The sequence below is a fragment of the Gallus gallus genome, chromosome 1 (assembly GCF_016699485.2).
Source record: "Gallus gallus isolate bGalGal1 chromosome 1, bGalGal1.mat.broiler.GRCg7b, whole genome shotgun sequence".
NCBI classification, from domain to species: Eukaryota; Metazoa; Chordata; class Aves; order Galliformes; family Phasianidae; genus Gallus; species Gallus gallus.
In genome coordinates, this window is record NC_052532.1 from 27480700 (window position 1) to 27499424 (window position 18725).

At 36.6% G+C, this 18725-nt stretch overlaps 1 protein-coding gene across 15 annotated transcripts in view; it reads left to right on the forward strand.

The window, feature by feature from the left end:
• IMMP2L (inner mitochondrial membrane peptidase subunit 2) overlaps window positions 1-18725 on the forward strand; it is a 449807-nt gene that overhangs the window by 40725 nt on the left and 390357 nt on the right. The gene's annotated exons all lie outside the window — the stretch shown is intronic.

An 18725-nucleotide genomic window follows, 5' to 3' on the forward strand; every position in this document is an offset into this window, starting at 1 on the left:
TTTGTAGTCAAAATGTCTGCAGCAAATTGGAGTTTTGGACAGAGGAAGGCCCTCCATAGGGCTCCCTCATCTGACTACATCTTTGCCATTTCGCCTGTTGTCATGGAGATGATCTTATCCTGTAAATGCTTGAGACAATTCTCAGCATACCACAGATAAAATGTTTTTCCTTGGTCTGCTGTAACCTACCCCATGGCTCAAACACTCCACAGACCATGGTGATCTGAATATAGCAGACAGAGTAAATGAAGAGAAAGGATGAGGAGGGGGAATAAAAGAGAAAATATTTTGGAACTTGTATAACTTATGACAATATTATGTTAATCATTACAGACAGAAAAATAACCTAAGATTATAGTTTTAGTATTTACATTTGTATTTTCCCCCACCCCATGAATCTGAAAGAAATTAACGGGCAGTCAGTCCAGGATCCAAGAGATAAGTCCGAAAATTGCATAGCTTGAAACAATTGATTGGTCTTTTCCATGATTTCTCATCTTAGCACAGTCCTCCACACTACGGCTCAAACATCTCATAATTCATCTTCAGTTATGCTGATTAGTACATAATGCCCAAAAAATAAGAAAGTGAACAAACAAGCACAGCCTTTACACATAAAATAACAATATAAAATAGAAGTAACACAGTAATGATTACATTTTCCATTTCTCCTTTGTGTGAAAGTCCAAAAGTATGTAAGATTTGTATGTTGAATAATGTCCTGAATGTAATTAAGATAATCTTTGATGGCAACTGATTCATTGGTTGCATTAAAACAATGCATCACTGCAAAATCTTGACATCTGTGATTATGTCACAATAGCAAATAATCTATTATCAATCAATTTTGTAAAATTTGTCACTTTGTCACACTTCCTTCATATCCTTATTAAGTGATGCAATCACTTTTGAGATCCAATTAAATCCTTATTGCCAAATCGTATGACACATCTTTCAGCTGCCTATAGTTATGTCAGGTTAGATGTCACAGTGAAGTTTTTTACTGAGAGAGTGATGATGGCTGTAGCAGGCTACCTGCAGAGGTTGTGGATGCCCCATTCTTTGAAGTATTTAAGGCTAGGTTGGATGGGACTCTGAGCAATCTGATCTAGTACTTGATCTAGCGGTTAGCAGCCCTGCCTGTGGCAGGATGGTTAGAACTTGATAACCCCTGAGGTCCCTTCCAACCCAGGCCATTCTATGATGTACCACCAATCTTGGGACCCTTATCAAACTTAGCATTAATCCTGATGCCTACCCATCAGAAAATAAATTGACATAAGTATTACAAGAATCATCTAGAATATGTTCTGGAAACCTTTTCCTTGTAGTTAGGTAATGGAGGGTATTCAGATCATAATTGAATAATAATTTTACCAATTGTATGGGAGCTACCTGTAGAATTTGCTGAATTTGTAGAATAGTGTAAGCAGTGGTTCCACAAAACAGTACCTCAAAGGCAGGATTAAATGTGCCTTGGCATAGCTTATAACCATTGTATCATTACACACCAATTGTCTGTTCTTCATATTCACCTTCGGATCAGTACAATTAACAAAACTAGGACATATTTCCACTTGTGAGATGTTTGTTCATTGAGAAGTCTAAGTTTCTAAAGTCAAATATTCAGATATGGTTCCCATGTCATGCAACTCTAGGGCTGTAGCATAAATGTCTAAATTTCTTAATGTAGTTTTGTGAAAGGTAGAATGACATAAGTGCCAGCATTATAGACTTAAAGATAATAAGCCTGCACCATAAATTGCAGAAGTTCATGTTGTTACTATCTGGATTTACACAAAACCTTTAAAATAAAAATACAGTAATGCAGTTATTACAAACACCAATAGTCCTTAAGGACACTGTAACTCAGAATATGATAGTTCTGGGCTTCAGCATCATCTGAGTTTCCTGTCATGCAAACAGGTAGAGCAGTTTGGTCATTACTGGACTGACATAGATGGTTTAAAATTTTGGAACTAGCCATAGGGTTGGAGCTCCACCTTTCTATTTTCCTGAGGGGTTATTGCTAGGGGGCTATTTCTGTTTATTTCATCACACATAGCTAGGCTTTTTAATGATTCTATAGGCAGGTCGTCCATCAAATCCTAATGGCAAGCTTAGATTTAACGTTGCTTGCCATGATTCCAGTTCTGTCGTAGTTTAACAATTCCTGAACTGTTTCTTCCTGGGTCATGGATTCTCTTTGATTTCCCTGTCTAACTCCTTAATAAGATGTAGGGGTCCTCAATCCTGCCTCTGTTTATCAGTTGATTGAGCTGGACTCGAAAATCCTGGCTCACTTTCTGAGACTAAGTCAAAGTCTGTTCCTTGTTCGTTTTCTTCTAATTGAGACCACAAAGTTTTTTCCCAGTCTAGTACACCTGACAGCACCACATGAAGTCTCTGAGTGGTATTACATTCTGCAGTTAATTGGCTCTGCAGGGTTTTCAGTTGTTCCTGCAAGGATTTAACCATTTCATCACTGGTTTGTTTAATCAGCTGCCTCTCCTGAGCTGTCACCAGTGCTGCTCTCAGCACAGCATACACTATGGCTTTTCTTTTCCCTGGCCACAATTTTTGTTCTTTCTCAGGTGTTGTAATTCTGTCTGCTACAGCATTGAGATTGTGTCAGTTGTTCTGATCCCAAGTCATCCCCTGTGGGGAAGGGCATGCATTATACTATTTCAGCTTCTCAGTAACAGGGGTGTAGTCAAACACTAGTATCTTCTGGGCAGTTGTGACTTGCCACTGCTTGTACTTCTCCTGTTTTACAGCCTTCTTGACATATAGCTGAGAGGTTGCTTCCTCATGCTCCCCACCTGCACCTACTGGATCGAGTATTGGTATCTTTTGTACCTTTCCCAGCTTACGTCCTTTGTGGTGTACAGCTTAGGGATAGCCTCTGGACCTTCCAATGCTGAGGGGATCCTGCTGACTATGCCATGTTAACGTTCAGGCTCCACTAATGATATTGACTATAATGGGAACTTTGGACCCTTAGTTTCTTTATTGATATGTGCATTTAATGTGGTTTATTGATCAATTTTAGAAGTGAATGAAGTTCTCAGGCTAATCAACTAACAGTGAATCTATCAAAGGAGATAATGCCTTTTAATTTCTTCCTTCCTGTATTTTTTGTTATTCCTTTGGTAAACTTTACTGAAAATGACAAGCAAAACTGCTCTCTGAGACTTCTAAGAAAGCTTTTACATGTTTAAATAGAGAATGCAGTTGGTGAGTGCTGTATAGGCTGTGAAATGAGCATAAGGAATTATAAATTGAAGGCCAGTCATGGCAAGAAACTTGGAAGAACCTTCATGGAATTATTGATGTGAATTTATGGAGGTTCATGGAGTTGCCTTATAGAGTTTCATAAGGCTTGTATTCTATTAAATATGGTACATGGCTGTAAGGTGGTTAAGTTGCATTCAACCTAAAACTACTTGGCAGAAATTTTGCTGCTGTATGTTAAAGTTAGTGGAAACTGTAATGATTTAGGCAAAGGAACAATGTGTATTGAAGAGAATGGTAGTCTTTACACTTAAGTAAATCTGGTTTTGTACTGTTTATCATACAGTGCATTCTGTTGTTTTTTTTTACAGTTACTGGTTTGGCCTTAAAAACTACACAGCCTGATATATTTTCAATCCTTTTACTGTTGAGTGAATGTCATCACAATAATGAATACTGCTATATAAAAGGAATAAAGATTTTGTTTTACTAAATATATCGAACTGACCAACACTGACATACTCGCTTGGCTGCTTTCTAGTTCAGTTATAAAAATAGCCCAGCAGAGCTTCCTTCTATAAAAGGATTATTCTAGGGTACATTTGCTTTACCAAGAATAAAATATATTCTGTGTTACTATAGTTGACAGAACAGATGACATGCAGTATTCTTATCCTGTATTTACAATGACGTGATGTTCTTTCTCTGTTACTGGAATTCAGAGATTATTTTTTTAGAATGGTCACAAAAACCCTTCCTTAAGGAATTTCATGGTACATTAAAAAAATACTTTATTTTTATAGTGTTCTTCATACTAAAATAAATTCCGAATCTCTAAGGCATGATGGAAGATATATGGGAAGAGCTACTATATAAAAAAACAACAGTGCAGTTTTAAGGTATTATACAGTAAAGGAGGACTGATCTAAGAAAATGCAACTATAATATTACTGAATGTTTTCACTTTGGGGCATTCTACAGAATGCTGATGTAGCCAATAAAAGAGCACATTCATCAAAATGTATAATTTTATTTAAAAAAAAAATGCAGCACAACACTTCAGTTTAAGCATACAGTACTCAGATTTCACATGAAGGTGAAGAAACCCCTTAGGCCTTTTAAAATTTATGAGGAGTCTTGTGATTTCATTCATTATGTTGACAATATGCACAGCTTCTTTTGAAAATGGATTGGACCAAAAAAGGTGAACAGACGTGGTTGTAATAGCTCTTCTCATAGTGTGTGCTGAATTATGAGAGTTACTTCTGGTTATACGTTACCCAGGAGAACTCTTTAATGTGCTTCGTTATATAGATCTGCAAATTTTTAGCTGTGGGCTGGTATCCATATTGAGCCATAAATTTACAATTGATGTATTGCTTTTTAGGCAGACAACTTGTGCTTTGATAGAATCAAGGGCAAGAATTGATTTCCTGCTAAATAAGACACATTTCAGTTTAAAGTATAATAAATAGAAACTGGAATCTCTATGTGAAAGCAGATACGTGTTGTAAATGTTGCATATCCAGAACAAGATTTTTTATATATATAATTATAGATTTGCATATAGATTTTTTAGGATGCCTTCTGAATGAAAACGGTATCTATAATCCTTTTGCCAGTTGGGTTTCAATTATCAGAAACATTTCTGCTACCATATTTTTCACTGCTTGGGCTAAATTTCTGTTCTGGTAATATAACATACTATCAAAATATACTTCTGTGCATTTATAAAATACTGAAGTGAATATTGCAGAAGTTAGCAGCCTCATATGCTCTGAAGTACCATTAAGTACCATAAAAGACTTTTTTTTTTTTAAAAAAAAGAAAGATATATGGAAAGAAAAAATTAAGTGATGATAATTTATCAGCTTTGTACCACCATTGTTTGTTGTGAAATTTAGGAGGCTGATTCACTAAGATCCAGGGCAACGACTTGTACAAACTTAAAGCAGTTCCTTCTAATCAGCAGTTAAGCTGCCAAGCAAATCTGCTTAATTACACTTCTGCTCTGCGAAAAGCAGCTATTGTTCTTGCAGTTTCATGATGCTGATATAATAAGCAATGGAGTAAAGAAGCTACCTCTACTGGCAGAATAAGGAAAAATTTACTGTGTCTTTTCAGTGTAATTTATATTTGGAGTGACATCCTAATTTAGACTTTAAAAAACTTGCTCTCCTTTTCCTCTCCTCTTCTTTCTCTCTTTCTTTGTGTTATTTCTGCACTGAAGAATGTTGTGAGGAAAGCTCGTTCCTCATGAGAGATAGATTTATCCTGGTGAATTCCATGTTCTGTTTTTTAAAATTTCCTTCTCAAATACTTACTATAATTTTTTCAGTTGCCATGTAAGATAATGTCTGTAAAGGAAACATTGTGCTGAATACTTTAGGTATTCAAGTAACGTAAACCTGTCTGATGGGGTCCATACACTTGCTCTTCTGGTCCTGTCCATGCTTTTGCTTTCCTATTGAATTTTTCTTGTAACACCATCTGATTTGATATATATGATGGATCATTTAGCTCAAGTCAGTCAACTAGTGGTTGTTAGGAGTATTTGTAAAGCAGAGTAGACACCATTATGCCGTGGCTCAAATATGCTTCTAAGCATAGTCCAGCATTCAAAAGAAGCCTACTTGTAAGCCTAGTCCCATTAGTTAGTTCACGATATGACACCTTTTTATGATGACACTGAAATGAAATGTAATCCTTTGATGCAGATGTCTGCTGTTATTATCTGACCCAGGATTTAAGTCTCATTGGACATAATTAAACATGCGTGAGATCAAAGACTTAGATAAGCCCCACTTCCCTTCCCAGAAGTCCAACTTATTAGACTTTCTTGAAACACCCATCAAAAATTAAAAGAATTTGGACTAAATCTTCTGCCTCCTTTAAGGATGTTTTACTGTGAAACCAATCTGTGTTGCTTTTTCCTCTTTTTTCACAATTACCTTTGCAACCAGGAAATACACCTTCTCTCTTTGATACTTTTCTGCCAATCCACCTTTTTTTTCTTACCCTAATAACGTACAAATGTTTTCAGCAGGACCTTACAGCTCTACTGTTTCCTAGCCAGCTCTCACTTTTTGTGAGCAGATAAATAGTTTGGTATCTGGCAGAAGGAAGAGCAGAAGGAAGAGCTATCCTCTTTACCTGTTCCTTAGCAAAAGTCCTAAAGTGTTTTCCTCTTTCTTTCCTGACACTTTGTTCCTTACTCCCTGAGTGTTCCTTGTGCTAGCCTGTGAGCATGATCTGTGAGAAGGAAGAACTGTGTCTTGTGTAGCTATTGTGACTCATTGCTCAGATGTTTTTCAGCCCTCTGTTTCCCTGAGCGAGGATGTGCATCAGGACAACTCAGCCTAGGTTTAATGAGATGGCCAGTGGAAAAACAGGTTGCAGCCTTGTTGTAGTTTAACCTGGCAGGTGGCTCAGCACCATACTGTTGTTTGCTCACTTTCCCCCTTTCCAGGGGGATGAGGGAGAGAATAAAAAAAACAATACAACAAAGTAGAACTCAGGTTGAAATAAAACTGTTTACTGAGAAAAAGATAAGGAAAATAGTTATGACTATATATATATATAAATGTATATAACAAATGATGCACAAGTAATTGCACTCCAACACCAACCGATGCCCAGCTCGCGCCTCAAGCAGCGGAAGAGAGAGAGAGAGAGAAATTCCTCCCCTTCAGAACTCCTTCCTCTTGATGTTACATGGTATGGAATATCCCTTTGGTCAGTTTAAGTCAGCTGTCACAGTTCTTTTCCCTCCCAGTTCCTTGAGCCCTTCACTGTGAATGACCTTGGTCTATAAAACACTGCTTAGCAGCAACTGTAAATATCAGGGTGCTATCAGTATTCTTTTTCTTCTAGAAGCAAAACAGCATCATACAAGAGACTTTGATGGAAACAGTTCCATCCCAGCTGAAAGACAGATCTTTACATTTTTTTTTTGTATGCTGAACATTGATTGAAATACTGCACTACTCCCCTGGAAAGAAAAGATGGATCTTTTCTGGAGTTTCTCATATCCTTCTAATCATATTCATACATTTTATCCACTTTTACCCTTCTCTTCTAGAGGTGTAAGTAGTAGAAGGTATAAGATTTGAGAAACAGTGTTTTAAAAATAAATTGTAGATTCAGTCTTGATATACTATACACTAGAAAGAAATTCTTCATGACTAGGATGGTAAGTACTGGAACAGGCTGTCTGGAGAAGTTGTGAATACTCTATACCTAGAGGTGCTCACAGCCAGGTTGGAAGGGGCACTGGGCAGCCTAATCAGTTGAGTGGCAACTCTGCCCACAGTGAGAGTTGGAACTCTTTAAGGTCCCTGTCAACTCAAACCATTCAATGACTCTATGACATTTATCTGATATTGTATAAATCCAGCTCTAAATTCACAGAAGCTTTCTTCTAAGAAATACGTGTTTTCAGGTTAGATCTTGCACATATCAATGCAGACTGTTAGTGTTGTATCTGCTGCTTTTTTGGTGTGCTGTACATATGCATGCTTGATAGATGTAACTTTCTTCTACTGCTCTGAGTTGGCAGCTCTTGGCTGCATCACCTGCAGTTGTATGTTTTTTTGCAAATGTTATTCAGGGCTCTATATCTCATATGTTTCTTGTCTTATCCTATTTCTGGCAGTATTTCCTTTGTGAATGGAACTTTTTACATTGTATTCTTTTGCATTTTTGATTTTTGTCTATAGCCGAAGAAAGTATTTTTGTATTTTTCTTGAAGCTGGGCTTATTCATCCTGGAGAAGAGAAGGCTGTGGGGTGACCTCATTGCAGCCTTTCAGTACCTGAAGGGAGCCTATAAACAGGAAGGGAGTAAACTCTTTGAAAGGGTAGCTAACAGAAGGACAAGGGGGAACGGTTTTAAGTCGAAAGAGGGAAGATTTAGGTTGGATGTTAGGGGGAAGTTCTTTACCAGGAGAGTGGTGAGGTGCTGGAACGGGCTGCCCAGAGAGACTGTGGATGCCCCGTCCCTGGAGATGTTCAAGGCCAGGTTGGATGGGGCCCTGGGCAGCCTGGTCTAGTAAATGGGGAGGTTGGTGGCCCTGCCTGGCAGGGGGGTTGGAGATTCATGATCCTTGAGGTCCCTTCCAACCCAGGCCATTCTGTGATTCTGTGATTCTTATTATACCTGCAGCCTGCTGTATTGTACACCACTCTTTCTGAATGTGAAGATGTATCATTCATTAATTCATTGTCCCTCCCCCTCCAACCTGCAGCTTTGATTATCTGCACTGAATTAATATCTGATCTTTATAATGAAATCTGCCAGGAGCCTTAATTGTAAGTTTGACTTATTAGTTTAAACTGAATAAGAGATTCTTCAAGGAATTTTTTCACTTCTTGCCATTTCATTTGCAGTCTTTCAAAAATGTCTCTTCTTGGGGTTGCAGTCTTACTACAGTTTCACTTCAGAGCTTGTACTGTCAATGTGACTGTTTGAAAACTGGTTAATTCATCAGTAGTTAAAAGTTCAGAAAAAGTAGTTATAAATGAAATTTATTTTTAAAGTTTCAACTCGTGTATTGTAGCTTTTCCCATACAGAATTCAGATACCCACCCAATTTCCTTCCCAGCATTCGGCAATCTAACACTAGGTTTGGTTTGTTTCTGGCCTTTAGTTGCTACGCTTCTATTTTTTTGCAATCTCTCGGTCAGTCTTCCTTACTCTAGTTGTGATAGTCATAAAAGTGTAGTTCTTAACTATGGATTTATAACTCCATAACTGTGGAGTTGCATGGTCCAAACATTTACTTAAAGTAGAGTTAATGCTACGAGGGCTGTTCTGGAAGTAATGCCTTTTATAATATTGTATTGGCACAGGAGGCATTACTTTTGGAGCAACCGATGTAGATCTGATTGTGCAGGGACTTAACTACACTTTTTAAAGTGTCTTTGTTATGAAGATCACATAATCTTGTATGAGTTCCAGTTTGGTGTTATGTAGGGCTGTGATTTTTTTTTTTAATGTAAGAGTAGAATGAAAAAAAAATGTTAAAATAGCAAATATTACTAAAGTATAAGCTTATTGTTTGAGGATCTGTGATGTAGTAAGATGCTGCCCCGTATCATGTTCTAATTTAGATTTCCCTGCTAGTTGCTTAAAAATGATTAGTTCATACTTCTGAAAATGCAAGTTAGTGTGACTATAAAACAGAAATTGTCAGTACCTCTGCTGAAACTGTAGGTGTAGTTGATAGAATACAACACTTCTTGACTAAAATGATCTGTACAGCCAGATCCAGACCTTTGGATAAAGAACATGTTAACTAAAAATTGTATTCTTAGTTGAGAAGTGAATTGATTTTTTTTTTCTGTTTTACTACATTAATATATTCTTATTTAAATTATTCTGTGATTGTGGCTATTTTGCTTTAATTTTTGCTGATCTATAGTATTCATTTAAAGTATTTTAAATCTACTGTGAATGTTAATTTTCTAAATATTAATCAGATGTTATATATTTGACAAAATGAAAACTGGTGTTATGCAGAAATACTGTGTGGGATGGCAAAGGCTGCTTGAATTTAAACTATATATATGGTAGGAAGTAAAAGCAAAGGATGCGGCCTGGGGAAGCTTTGTTCTTATCTCCTTGAGGAAGAAAATATTATATTTGCTCAGTGACAATAAATGATGCATAGGAATTAAAAATAATGCCTATCTACCATTTCAGATAGTTTTATTACTATTTGGAATTGAAGATTCTCCTTGAAGGACAGATGGCAATTACATACTTTCTGAATTGTTTGCTGCCTTAGGCTTTATATGATAAAACATGAAAGATGACAATACGCATTATATTCTCCTTTCATGGAATTAATCACTACTCCCAGGCTGCTTCTGTAAGTATTTCATTTAACATAGGTAGTCTGTTCAGATTTAGTTGTTATGTTTTTATAATTTAAAACATTGGTTCCTGTTTGTTTGATTTAAATATTTGAGGGTTGATTATAAAGTTCAAAGTCAAACCTCTTAAAACTTTTAGTAGTGGCTGTTCTGCTTCTGTCTTCTTCATATTTTGATTTCATTATAAATGTTGACTATATTGAATATTGTAGTGTTTAGATATGTTAGAATTGTATCAGTATTTTATTCTTGCTCAGAATGTTCAATTTTCATATATTTATAGCTAAATCCTAACCAATTCCATTTTTCCATCTGTTTTATTGATAAACAACAATCATGGGCACAGTGTAACATGCTTCATGAAATTGCAAATCACTTGAAAAAGCTGTTTCAGAAGACAGCTTATATTTATTACAACAGAAATCAGAAAACAACCTGCAACTTTTTTTGCTTGGTTCATCTGCACAAACTTCTGCTGCTTCTCACATTTCATGGAATCACCAAAAGTGGAAGATCTGAGATCATCCAGTCCAACCATCCACCTATTACCAATATTTCCCACTAAACCATGTTCCTCAGTACCGCATCTAAATGTCTCTTGAACACCTATAGAGATGATGACTTCCTCACCTCCCTGGGCAGCTCATTTTAGTGCCTCAACTCTCTCTCGAAGAAGTATTTTCTCTTTTCCAATCTGAATTTCCCCTGGCAAAACTCGAGGCTGGTTCCATCTTGTCCTACTGCTAGTTACAGAGGAGAAGAAGCTGACCCCCACCTCACCACAACCTTCCTTCAGGCAACTGTAGAGATGCAGTAAGGTCACCCCTCAGCCTCCTCTTCTGCAGACTGAACAATCCCAGTTCCCTTAGCTGCTCCTCATAAGACTTGTGCTCCAGACTCCACACCAGCTTCGCTGCCCTTCTCTGGAGATGCTCCAGAGCCTCAACATCTTTCTTGTAGTGAGAGACCCAAAACTGAATACAGTACTTGAGATGCAGCCTCACCAGGGCTGAGTACAGAAGGATAGTTACTTCCCAGCTCCTGCTGGCAACACACTACTTCTAATACAAGCCAGGATGCCATTGGCTTTCTTGGCCACCAGAGTGTCGAGTAATACCCCGAAGTTCGTTTCTTCTACACAGTCTTCCAGCCACTCTGCCCCAAGCTTGTAGCATTGCCTGGAGTTGTTGTGGCCAAAGTGCAGGAGCCAGCACACTTCGTCTTGTTGAACTTCATCCCATTGGCTTCAGCCCAGCGATCCAGCCTGTTCAGATTGCTCTGTAGGGCCTTCCTTCCCCCAGGCAGATCAACACTTCCTTTCAACTTGGTGTCATCTACGCTATCTTCCATTTCCGTGGAATGTGTCACCAGAAAAAGAGAGTGCTCGCATAACTGAATATTAAGCCTTTTTTGATGGAGCCTTCTGTCCTCAGAGATGTGCTTATGGTTGCAGATTTCCTGGTTGCAGTGACAAAAAATGCGTATGCAAACAGATCTGAGAACTACCATTCTACAGTTCCTGGAAGATTTGCAAAATTTCCATAAGCTGTGAATGTTATATCTGGTCAAGAATGTAGCTAAATGGACATATACTGTCTGGATGTTTTTTTTCTTTTTTTCCTTCCAGTTTTAAATGTTGATCCTACTACATTCATATCCCTTTCACACTGTCAGTTTTTCGTTGTTCGAATATTACAGTCATTTACCGTAAGGCAGCTATCAAGCTAAAGGAAACAGTTCAAGAATATTTTTGCTTGCCTTTGTAAAGCTTGGACTCTCTAAATGAATTCTGAACCTCCCATGTTGCCTACTGACAAATATTGCGCATATGAAACTCGTATTATTGTAGGTCATTGAATTCATTTTTAAAATGCCAATTGACATCATTCCCTTAGGGAGTTGTAAGTTGCAGCCTCATATTATGTTCTAGCACAAATGTGGAAATTCAGTGTTTTAGAAGGGAGCTCATTTGTAGTACAGAAACAACTTAACATGGATCAGGTGATCCCTTTCTAGCATTTAAATCCAAATAGATGGAAATAGCAGAGTTTCTAGAGATCTTCACTCTAATTGCATTTTTAACACTCAGGAGAAAACCGAGATTGCTGTCTGTACTTTTGACAGCAAATTTCACAACTAGAGTTGATTGTTGTATTTTGCATAACCAAAAATGGAAATTAAAGTAGTAGTACAGCATAGACACAGATATACCAAATGCATGAAGAGAAACAGCCAAACACAAGTTTTCCAGCACTATTTGTGTGATTTTTTTTTTTTTTTTTTTGATTGGAAGGATCTTTGGATGTTTCTGGTACGTGCTATATTATATCCTGCTGACATATGGCATACATTTTATTTTCGTCATATAGTCAAAAATAGAGCACTGTAGGTGAGAGATAATCATTAGCCAATAAAATTTGTTTCTCATTTACTTATAATAATGCTAAGTAGCACTGTGCCACTTAATGATTTGTCAGTAAATGATTTTGGTTCCTCATGTGCCAAAGTTTTTAAATATGGTAATTTTTATTCCGTAGAGATGTGCAATATAATTGGTTTATGAGCAAAGCAGGATTACTGTCTTAGGCCATCCTCCCTTGTAGAAACCTTCTATCATCTTGTCTACATGAAAATTATACCTTGTTTAGGACAAATACAAAAGTTGCTAGAAGGGATGCATTTCTTATTGTGAAAATGCACAATTTCGTGTGTTCCTGTTCTAAACTTTTCAATAACAGTATTTCTTTTTCTCATAGGTATACTTCTTTATTTACAGGAGAGATGTTTCCTGTTTAGCATAGTCAGCACAGAGTGATTGTGACCCCCTAAAACTTCTCTGTAGTGCTCAAATCATGGATCTTGAACTGGGAATCCTTAGGGACAGGAAGTACACTAAGAAAAACTGTTAGTCTATTTTTAACTAGTTAAGGTAAAACACTAGGTAATATATGATGCAGAATATATATATATTTGGCAACAAGAATAAAGACTTTATAGAATATTGGCTTATTTTGCAATTCATATTTCCAATTCAAATGATTATGTCCTTGAATAAGTAGAATTCTTTCTGACATTCTCCAGTGAGAGACCGTATTAATAATGCATATTTCATTTTTTTTTCACATTTAATTCAAATTTATTTGATTCATTTTGTAGCTTTTCACTGGTGGTGTAGCTTTTAGTAGCACAACAGCTTGCCAAGGATAGCACAAACTATGCTAAACTTTAAAAGCAGTTTTATATGAGTTTTTTTGGTTACATGGGTTATGATGGGTTAACAACATAATATCATTTGAGGCAAGAAAAGAGAGGGAGGGAGGGAGGGCAATGCTTTCTTTGTATTATTCAGACTGCGCAGTGAATTTACATGAGAATTTTATCAGCATTCCTGGTGATATGCCTACTGTGAATGAATTCCCCACAGATGCAAATTTTTTGAACTATATTCTTTATCTTTCTTCTTTTGAGATATAGGCTAAAAGGATGGATCTGTCTTTTATGTCTAGAGAATGATACCTTGAGATTTATTTGTCATACATTTCAGACAAGCCTGTCCAGCTGTTGAAAATGGCAATGTTGCAGACAGTTTTGTCTTGCACTAGGGTTGAGGTTGTGGCCAAGAACTGGGGAGAATAGCCATTTTCTTGACCATCTCTGTTATATTAGTGGAAGTGACTTAAAACGGTTCATATTCTGAGCAAAAGTCCTTGTATGAACAAGCAACCTAAAAATGTCGGTCTCATGTGAAACAAATTAGGTTCAACAAGTTCAGGGGGAAGGTGCTACACCTTTGTCTTGGCAATTCCAGACAAGAGTACAGACTGGAAGAGGAACTCATTGAGAACATCTCTACCCAGAAGGACTTGGGAGTTCTGGAGTATGAGAAGCTGGACATGAGACAGCGGTGTGTGTTGCAGCCTAGAAGGCCAACTGTGTATTGCGTGTTGCATCAAAAGAGGGATGGCCAGCAGGGTGAGGGAGGTGATTGTCCCCTTCTGCTCTGCCCTTGTGAGGCCCCACCTGGAGTACTGCGTCCAGATATGTGGCCTCCAGCACAAGAAAGACGTGGAGTGGGTGCAAAGGAGTGTCACAAAGATGATTAGAGAGCTGGAGCACCTCTCCTCTGAGGCAGAGGAAGGTGGGCTTGTTCAGTCTGGAGAAGGCTTCAGGAGACTTAATTGCAGCCTTTCAGTACTTCAGAGGAGCTTATAAAAAAGATGTAAGAATCCAGAAAAACTGACTTGTATGATTATTATTGGCTTTCACGTTCTTTGTCAGAGTTAGAAAATTTTCTTTTAATACTATTATAATAAAATTACACATGTAACATAGTCACTTAATATATGTTGTAGTGCAATTAAAATAGCTGCCCTGGGTGGGTTACTAAGGTGACACGTCATTGAAGTCGAATAGAGTATAACTATTCCTTTGACTAGGAGATACTTAGGATTGTTTTCTTTTCTTTGTAGTTCTTTGCTTAAAAAGATTTAGCAGATTGCAGATGATCTGGCAAAAAGCCAAGCAGAAATATGTTCATTTTAGATGAAAGCTAGAACTGGTAGCTAGTATGTGGCGTAATAATGCAATTACCATAGTTTATTTTTCTAAATGGAAAATACTGGTTTATTCAACATAAAAGCCAATAATCAATATTTGTAAAAATCTTGCCTATTTTTACTAACAGTAGAACACTAGACTTTTTATATAACTTTCAGTAAATTAGTAACTTTTTTTTTTTTTTTTCCTAGCACATGAGAAAGAGAGAATCCAGTGATTGCATTAAGGTGCACATTTTTATGTTTGTGAAAAGGCACTTTTTTCTCTTCAGAAGCAGCTACTGTTAGGAGGTGGTATGATTTCTTGGCTTGATTGGTTCTGACCCCTTTGGAGAAAATTCTGAGAACTACATTAGGAGAAGGTGTAGAATTCATTTTGTATAATCTTGTGAAATCTGAAGGCTGGCACTTTAATCTATAAACATGATCATGAAAACCTAGCAAGTAAAACTCATTCTACTTCATGTAAACCAATTTTACACGTTGCCTCCTCTATCATAAAAAAGAATATTTTGTTGTTTGCCGATGAGACTGAAAAAAGACTGAAAGGTAGCAGTTACGCTATTGAATGGCACCTTTAGTTGTCAGCATAGGCAGTTGCTGAGAGTTTTGAGAGTGGTAGTAATGAGTGTGGGAGAATAGAGTGATAGGATGTTCATTTTTACCTGTGGATATCACAGTTATGTGGGGACATGTCTTTGGCATAATATTGATTTAAATGATGCACACTTCAAACCATCAACTGTAACTTGCTTTGAAATGTGTATATAGTTTCAATTTACTGTCATTCATTTTGAAAGCTGTTGACAAATAACATTAATTTTCATAGTATCTGGTCTAATTCCTGAAGTGTATTTTGACTAAGTGATCTTGTCTTTATGAAGTTTTGGCCTTTTTGACAAATGGCCTGACTGATTGGGTTCAAGGTTGGAGCATGAATTTTAACAATTTTTAAAGGCTGGCTGTTTCCACAGTCTTACTAGCATTTTCCTGAAAGCCTAATATCAAAAAATATCATACCTCTATGTGTCTAATTATCTTGTTTCATCACAGGAGTGTCATTTTTGTATTTATGAAATAATTTGAAATCTGAGGTAACTAATCCTCTACAAAAAAGAAAAAAATCAAGGTGTTTCTATTTCCATTTCAAGAGGATAAAAGCAATTTTAGGACTGAAATAATCAATATTCCAGACCTCAGTATATATGTTCTGTAAATTTGTTTGTAGTTTTCACAGAAATTCAAATACACAATCAGAATCTGTTAAGTGGCTAGACTGCATATTCATGAAATAACTGAATAGTCATTCATGAAATATGCATGCATGAAATTACTGAATATCTATTGATTTCTCATTTTCAAGTGTTACTTTTGCATAGCGCATTGGAACTGATAAGTTAATAAGTTTATTTTTTCAGTGTTTTCCTTCCTTTTTTTTTTGAGGTTTGCTTCACAAAGGATACATGGAACGTTTTGTTACAAAGGGAATTTTGGTATAGCAAGCAAAATAACTGGAAATAGTAAAAATATTGAAGTTTGCATGTTTGAAAATATCTTAATAATTAAGACTGAAACTTCTTTTGTTTTGTCTGGTGGTTGGCGGCCCTGCACGTAGCAAGGGGGTTGAAACTAGATGATCATTGTGGTCCTTTTCAACCCAGGCCATTCTATGATTCCATGTATGTTGTTAAAATCAGTAGGTGTAGAAAGAGAAATTTCTCCAGGTGGTCACTTAATTATGCTGTTAGTTGGATATTTTCAATTTTTGCTTTGTCATTCGAACATGACATGTAAGAAATACAGGTTTTTAGACTGCCTTTGTGAAACACCTAGTTTTATTTATGAACATGAATGTGAAAAGAATTTATATGCCTGACTGTGTTTCTGACTTCGTGTTTTGGATTCTGTTCTCTGACTAAGGTGCCTGAAAGGTGGTCATTATGTTGCTGAATATCTACAGACTTAATTCCTCTATTTTGGGTTTCCATGCTTACATTTAAAAAAGGCATACATATGCCTGTTTGCAATGGTAATGACGCCAAGTTGGAACGCACTCCTTAGCTGCAGGTACCACATGGGCTCTCCATTCTGCTTATAGAAAGAGAAGATTCGATATAGAAGCACCTTCTACATGGGGAAAAGGAACTTGCCAAAACTCTTCGTCCCATCTTCTTTCTCTCAGTTTTCAGCCATGGTCAAAGATCCAAGATCCATTTCTAACATGGTTAGCGTTCTGAGGAAACTGCTAAATTCAAGGAACTGAGAAAAAGTCTATAGAGTGCAATAATACAAGATAAAGAAGGTCAAATTAGAGAGGTATATAGCGTTGTTGAGATGGCAGTGATAAATAACTCAAGACAGACACATCAGCATGAAAAGGTATGCCACATAAAGGGGAAAAATGGAGGTGGCAGAAGATAGCAGATCAGCACCACTGAGCTGCTATTCCAGGTAGCAGTGAGGTATGAACCTTTCCAACATGATTGACAGCACTTATGGGGAAAGGGCTCTGTGTGTCTTGCCTGGGTGGTGATGATAATAATGCTTAGTCTAGTACCCCATGAAATTATAGATATATATTGTTTGCATTAGCCAATAAATAATTTCAGGTATAGTAGTTTCTATTTACTGTTTTCTGTGTGTTATTTTAATTGTGTTTTAAGGCTTCTAATGACTTTTTTGTCCACAGCTAAAGACTAAAGAGACCTAGAGAAGGAGAGATGCATAGTTTGTTTTAAAAATAAATAAATACATAAATAAAATTGTTTTCCTTTGAAATTCAAAACTGCTTTTTGTGGCCAGAGCTGTCCATTTTCTGGACTGACCAGGGCATTTGTGTTCATGTAGAAATTTTCTGCTGGAGTTTAAAAATTTGAATAAATAATACTGTATCAGTTTGCCATAATCTGTCCCCCAGTGGTAATTTACTGTCCATGATCATACAATGTGTATTGCATTAGTTTAGTTCCCGTATTGAAAAAATGTCTTATTAGCTACCTTTTAAGCAATAGTTTAAATTGAATTGAGCCATAACGTTAATACAGTATTCCAGCGGTGTGATAATATACAGTGGTGGATAGACATAAATCTGTCTGTAGACAACCCACATATATAATCATATATAAATCCTCACCGTTGTGGTGGTGTGGTTTTTAAGATCCACAGCCAAGCAGTCTGAATATATTGAATTCACTTCTGCTGTAGCAGTGAAGAAATCAATTCTGTAGTTCTATACATAACGAGTGTCCTAAGAATCAAACTTAGGATGCCATTGTGGTGATTTATAAACAATTTATTATTTCATATGGATTCAAAAAGCATAACTGAATGCAAAAGCAGGTAAAGTAATAGGGAAAATAATTCCAAGTTATCTTTTCTTAAAAGAAAATGTTAATGGTATATAATGGTAGAGTTGTTTGGAAAAAGCCTTAGCATTGCCTTTTCAGTTGCAAATTCTTCTTAATTATATCTTACTCATGTAAATTAACAATGATCTTCCTAACTTTTGTGTCTCTTTATGATTTTAGCTACTGCTGCATATAGTATTGTCAGCTATTTCTTGTGTATTTTGGTATACGTTATTTCTCAGAACTTAAACTCGAAAATATAGTGCTAGTATTGTATGCTAAAACTAGCGTACTATTTATAATGTGCACCTCATCACATCTAGTCTCTGACTGTAGTGATGGAGGAGGATAAGAATGCTACATATTGTTTACAAATTGGTTGTTGTTGTTGCTGTATGTATATTCTATTTACAGAATCAGGCCAGTGAAAACCATAATGTAATTTCCTGTATAAAAGAGGTTGCATTTCTTTTTTTCTCTGAGATGGCCTGTAAATACAGAGACTGTGTTTCTGTCTCCTCATACCCATACAATTTATTTTCTAAGTAGGGTTCTGATTTTTCCTAAGCCTTTGATCAGAGTTCTTTTTCCAAGATTATAGGAAATAAGTAGTTGAAGAATCTGGGCAGTATTGAATTTGTATGTAATGTAGAAGAACTGGAAGAAAATTAATGGCATTTAGAGAAAGTTTGTGGGTAGGAGTGTGAAGAGTA